The 6167-nt window shown below is 40.6% G+C and overlaps 1 pseudogene; it reads right to left on the bottom strand.

Moving 5' to 3' along the window:
- Positions 1 to 4982: 4982 nt before the first annotated feature.
- LOC141522117 (nuclear receptor-binding factor 2 pseudogene) lies at positions 4983 to 5850 on the bottom strand (annotated as a pseudogene).
- Positions 5851 to 6167: the final 317 nt, after the last annotated feature.

The raw sequence follows: 6167 nt of genomic DNA, 5'->3' as shown, positions 1-6167 counted from the left end.
GTAATAATTTCCCATCACTATCAATTCTTGCTGATTTTGACTGCTGAAAAAGTTGTAGTTTATTCAGCAACCTTATTTGAGAATCTTTGTCCTATTATATTAGTTAACTATTTTGACTAATTTAGCTACTGCAACAAGCAATTAGCTATTATTGTTCATTTATGCTATTCTGAGGGAATATCAGGTGAAATATGCAGTAAAGTACATATTTCTTTTTCATTTTTTTATTTATTTAAGGCAATGGGATTATGTGACTTGCCCAAGGTCACACAGCTAGGCAAATATTAAGTGTCTGAGTTTGAATTTGAACTCAGGTACACCTGACTCCAAGGCCAGTGACCTATCTACTGCGCCACCTAGCAGCCCTAAAGTACATTTTTAAAGTATGCACTTTAAAATATGTACTAATGTACTTTTGGTTATTGAATAATTACTAAATATATCAAAATATCTATACCTTAAACTATTTGAGAGTTTATGGGACTCATGTACTAGGTTTTATAAAGGTGGTCCTACAATGGGTCGTCTTGAAACCTGATCATAGTGATAACTATGAAAATGTAAATATAAACCTTGGCAAGTTGAATTGGGAAGATTCTCAGGAAGGGGTATATTACAGATAATATGCTCCAAGATGCCACCCATTGAGGTTTCAGTTTGTAATCTAACATTCACAGCGCCATGGAGGCAGGCTTTATCTCAGTTAGCATTTACATTTAGTCCTAGATTTTTACCTTCCCAACTTTGACTTGTCCTCTCTGTATGGAAATGGGGTGTGTGTTTGTCTCTGTGTGTGTGTGTGTGTGTGTGTGTGTGTGTGTGTGTGTGCAATTGTCTTTCCTGTAGGCTCTTTTTTTTTAAGGTTTTTGCAAGGCAAATGGGGTTAAGTGGTTTTCCCAAGGCCACACGGCTAGGTAATTATTAAGTGTCTGAGACCAGATTTGTACCCAGGTACTCCTGACTCCAGGGCCGGTGCTTTATCCACTACGCCACCTAGCCGCTCCATGCAGGCTCTTTCTTTGCAAATGGCATGACAATTTTTCTTAAAACAAAAAACTCACTATTTAACCTTGCAAGACAAAAATTAGAAGGCAAATAGCAGCAATAAATAGATTTCCTTAGGGTTTTATAGTTAATCATTTGCACCTTTCTGTTTACATTTTAGAAGTTAGAGTCAATTCTTTTTGTTGTTGTGGAGCAGTTTCAGTTATGTCCAACTCTTTGAGACCTCATTTGGAATTCTTTTGGCAGAGATAGTGGAGTAGTTTGCTGTTTTCTTTTCCAGTTCATTTTACAGATAAAGAAACTGAGGTAAACAGTGTTAAATGACTTTCCCAGTGTCACACAACTAGTAAGTGACTGAGGATGGATTTGAATTTAGGACTTCCTAACTTCAAGTCAGATGTTCTATCTACTGCTTCACCTAGCTGCACAACTCTGTTTACCATTTTTTTTTTTTTGTTAATCAGATTTTCATAAATCCTATTCCAGAATGTCTTTAGATTTTGCTAAAAATCAGTAGATTCGATTTGGCAAAGCTTAGATGTTTTAGTCCTCATAGAATCCATTTCTCCCAACCTTAGCATCAATTCATCAATCCAAACTTCTGAATTTCATTAAAAGAGCCTTTCCTGGGGTGAATCAACATATCTAGTCTACCTAGTCTCAAGTAGGATCTTGCTATGAATTTCTATATGAGCACATAAACAACTTTCTATAATACCTTCAAAATTCTTCTCTTTTGGAATTCATCTGCCACAATTGGTACATACATAACTCATGCCACTCTTGAAGATTTTGGAAATCTATGGACAATTGTGGGAATGCTATATTTTTCTTTTCCTAACCTGTCTGCTTGTTCTAATTGGTATAAAGTGGTTCTGTTACCTTATTTGCATGTCTTCAGTCTGCCTACTTTAAAGTTTCTATTCTATTTCTATTCTTTTCAAGGTGAGTGAAGGAAATGTTTTAAGGATCCTTTGTGGTCTTCCTTTTGTTTTTCCACTTTAATTTTTTAAATAGAATTTTATTTTTTCTCAATTATATGTCAAGACACTTTTTAACATCGACTTTTTTTGCAAGTGACTTGCCCAAGGTCATGCAACTTGTTAAGTATTAAGTGTCTGAGACCAGATTTGAACGCAGGTCCTCTGGACTCCAGGTTTGGTGCTCTATCCACTGCATAACCTAACTTCCCCTTTAGCATTCATTTTTATAAGATTTTGATTTCCATATTTTTCTCCCTCTTTCTCTGCCCCTTCTTGCTTTCCAAAATGGTAGGCAGTTTATACATATGCTATCATATAAAACATATTTCCATATTAGTCATAGTTGTAGAAGAAGAAACAGATGAGAAGAAAAAACATGAAAAAATAAAGCATGTGAAAAATTATGCTTCAATCTGCATTTTCAGAGTCTATCAGTTCTTTATCTGGATGTGGATAGTATTTTCTTTTATGAGTTCTTTGAACTTGGATCACTGTATTTATGAGCACTAAGTCATTTTTAATTAATTATTCAGCACACAATTTCTGATATTGTGTACATTTTTTTTTTCCTGACTGCATCAGTTATACATTTCTTTCCAGGGTTTTTTTTTTCTGAAATCTGCCTGCTCATCATTTCTTATTGCACAATTCCATTAACATGACTTGTTCTGTCATTCTCCAGTGGAAGAGCATCCCCTCAATTTCCCATATTTTGGAAGGGCTGTTAAAATACTTTTGTACATGTGGGTCCTTTTCCCTTTTAATATGATCTCTTTGGGCTATAGACCCCAAAGTAGAGATACTCCATCAAAGAGTAAGCAGTTGTGTTGCCATTTTGGTAAAGTTCCAAATAGCTCTCCAGAATAATCTGATCAGTCTACAACTCCACCAATCTTATTTTAGTGTCCCAATTATCCTATATCCTCATCAACATTTATCATTTTCCTTTTTTTGTTACATTAACCAATCTGACAGATGTGAAATGGTATCTGAATTGTTTTAAGTTGTACTTTTCTAATCAAAAGTGTTTTAGAACACACCTTCATATGTGTATGAATAGTTTTGATTTCTTCACCTGAAAATTGTCTGTCCCCATATCCTTTGACTGTATATCAGTTAGGGGATGGCTTGTATTCTTATCAATTTTACTCAGTTCTCTATATATTTGAGAAATGAAACCTTTAACCAAGACACTAGATGTAAGATTGTTTCCCAGCTTTCTGCTTTCCTTTTATCTCTTGGTTGCATTGGTTTTGTGTATATAAAAGCTTTTAATGAATATAATCAAAATTATCTGTTTTATATTTCATAATGTTTTCAATTTATTGTTTGGTCATAATTTCTTCCCTTGCTCTTCCAATTTGATTTTAAAAATTAATTATTAATTAATCAATCAATTAATTAATTTTCATCCAGATTCAAATGTATGTTTGTAAGTTAAACAAAATTTCTTTCCACCCTCCTTTCCCTTCCCCTTCCCCTCAGTGGCAAACAGGTGAGCATTGTACATACAGATTTTTGATAAATATGTTTACAGATTGATCATTTTCGGTATGAGGAATTACATAATGGAAAGAGATACATAGAAGATAATTTTTATGAAGTGTTCATCATATTGTGGAGGGTTGGTTTTGTGTGTGTGTGTGTGTGTGTGTGTGTGTGTGTGTTCTGTTCTGGATGGGTATAACATGGTATATAGCTGATCTAATATAGTTGTCTTAGCTCTCTGAATTGCTGAGAGGAGCTGCTTCCATCAAGGCTGTTCATATCACAGTGCTGCTATTAATGTGTACATTGTTCTCTTGGTTCTACTCCCTTCACTCAGCATCAGATCCTGTAAGTCATTCATTCCATGCTTCTCTAGAGTTTGATCTTTTATGGTTTCTCATAGAACAAGAATATTCCATAGAATTCATGTACCATAACTTGTTTAGCCATTCCCCAATTGATGGGTATCCCCTCAATTTACAATTCTTTGCCACTACAAAAAGGTTGCTATGGGTATTTTGAAACGTGGGATTTTTCCTATTTTTTTATGATTTCTTTTGGATATAGGCCTAGAATTGGAATTGGTGGGTCAAAGGGAATGAACTTTTTTTTTTTTTGCTTTTTTTTGGGCATAGTTCCAATATTGCTCTCCAGAAAGGTTGCATCAGTTGACAACTCTACCAGCAATGCATCAATGTCCCAATCCTCCCACCACTTCTCCAACATTGATCATTTTCCCTTTTTCTCATCTTGGTCAATCTGATAGTTGTGAGGTGATAGCTCATTGTTGTTTTTAATTTGCATTTCTATAATCAATAATGATTTGGAGCATTTTTCTTAAAAACACAATTATTTTATTGATTTCTTGCAATCAAATCTGCCAACTAGCATTGCTTCCATTCATGCACCATTCAGAACAAAGGGAGGATTCCATGGGTGTTTTGTAAATGATGCATAACATTTTAATACAGCAAACTCAAAGCTAAAACTTAAGATGTACCCTGATTATGTAAACTGATAATTAAAAAAAGCAGAACTAATAATTTGGTTCCTTTCTTCATGAAGTGGAAGCTGAAACGTTTCTCCTGATAGTCCGGAGGTTGACTCCACGCTAGGAGGAGTGCACAGCGTGGCACGTGGAGGACTCACCCCTGAAGTCTGGGCATGCCTCCGGGCAGGAGAGGAGCCTCCTCCCAGACCGGGCCACATTATCCTTTATGGCATTGTGGATCAATTATTACGTAGAGCATAGCCCTGAAGTGAAGAGAAGGAAAATCAACTGCTGCTTGCAAAGTTCTTCTGGGGGGCAGTCTGATTGGAATGGGAAGAACCGGAGGGGTCCATGCTGTCGCCCCAGCTCCCGCAGCTCCAGCCACACCCCCCGCTGGCGTGGGCCTCCCCGTGACCCTTCTCCATGCAGTGGCCAGGCCTCTTCTCCCCCGGTGGTCCGTCCGGTGACCCTCCACGGACCACCTCGAGCCTCGTGGTGTCCCTCTGGTTGTCTGATTGCCCCTCCCTCCCCACCACCTTGAGCCCCTTGTGCCCATCCACTTAACTATTCTTGAGTCCTTTCATTATAACTTCAGGGAGTTCCAGAAGCGGGAGCTGGGGGGGGGGGGGGGGGAGACGGAAAGTCCAAGGGAGGAACGTTGGGGATGGGAACGTCCTGGGCTTTTCCCGGGTTCGGGAGCCAGGTGGAGGGGCCGGAGGCAGCCTCCGAGGGGCTCCACAGCTCAGATTTCTGCACAACGTTGGCGTCAGCCTCCAGCCCCTTCTCGAGGGGGGTCTTCTGGAGTCCGGCCTTCCCTGCACGGAGCTGCTTGTTCTCCCTCCTCAACCTTTCCTCGTCGGCCACAAGAAACTCCACGTGGCGCTTCAGGCCGGCGATCTTGGTTGCCTGCTCTTCTATGGTAGTTTTGTCATCTTTCGGGACTTTGCTGCCAGGACACGGTTCTGTGGGGTCTCTCCTCTTCTGAAGGAGAAAAAGGAGAGTGTCTGGGTCCCTGTGCAGGACGGCTGGCACCGGGGCGGGATGAGCCTGCTGGGCCCTGGGCGCACTCTGGCCCTCAGACCCGGCCTCCATCAGCGGTTGCAGGGGGCTCCGTGCGGGGTCTGCTGGGCTTTGCACTCTTCCTCCCGCTTCCCTCCTCCTCCTCTCCTGAGTAAGCCGGAGCTGTTTCGTGTGGCTGTCCCTTTGTGATTCCTGTGGTAGCTGAGCCTGCTCGGACTGTGTCAGCTTCACGGCTTCAGAAAGATAGGCGACTGCCTTTTGGTGACACAAAATGGCCTCTTTGTATTTCCCTGCAGCTAATGACCGGTCTGCTTTCCTGCCCTGCTGATGAGCCAGGTTGAGGGGCCCGTCCATCACTTCCATAGACGCCGGCACAGGGGCTGGGGAGGGGGGGGCGGCGGCGCCCCGGCTCATGATGGGGGGCTGGAGCAGGGCAGCGCTCAGACAGGCCCTGGAGCCGGATCGATACCGCCGCCGCTTCCTCCTGATTGGAAGCATTTTTAATATGATTTTATATATATAGTTTTAATCCCTTCACGTGAAAACTGGGTGTTCCTATCCTTTGACCATTTATCAATTGGGAAATGACATGTAACCTTATAAATTTGACGCAATTCTCTATTTATTTTGGAAATGAGACATTTATCAGAACTAGCAGTAAAGATTGTTTCCCAGCCTTC

Source organism: Macrotis lagotis, chromosome 1 (genome assembly GCF_037893015.1).
Source record: "Macrotis lagotis isolate mMagLag1 chromosome 1, bilby.v1.9.chrom.fasta, whole genome shotgun sequence".
Lineage (NCBI taxonomy): Eukaryota > Metazoa > Chordata > Mammalia > Peramelemorphia > Peramelidae > Macrotis > Macrotis lagotis.
The sequence above is the reverse complement of the archived record's forward strand: the minus strand, read 5'-3'. Positions and strand labels throughout refer to the sequence as shown.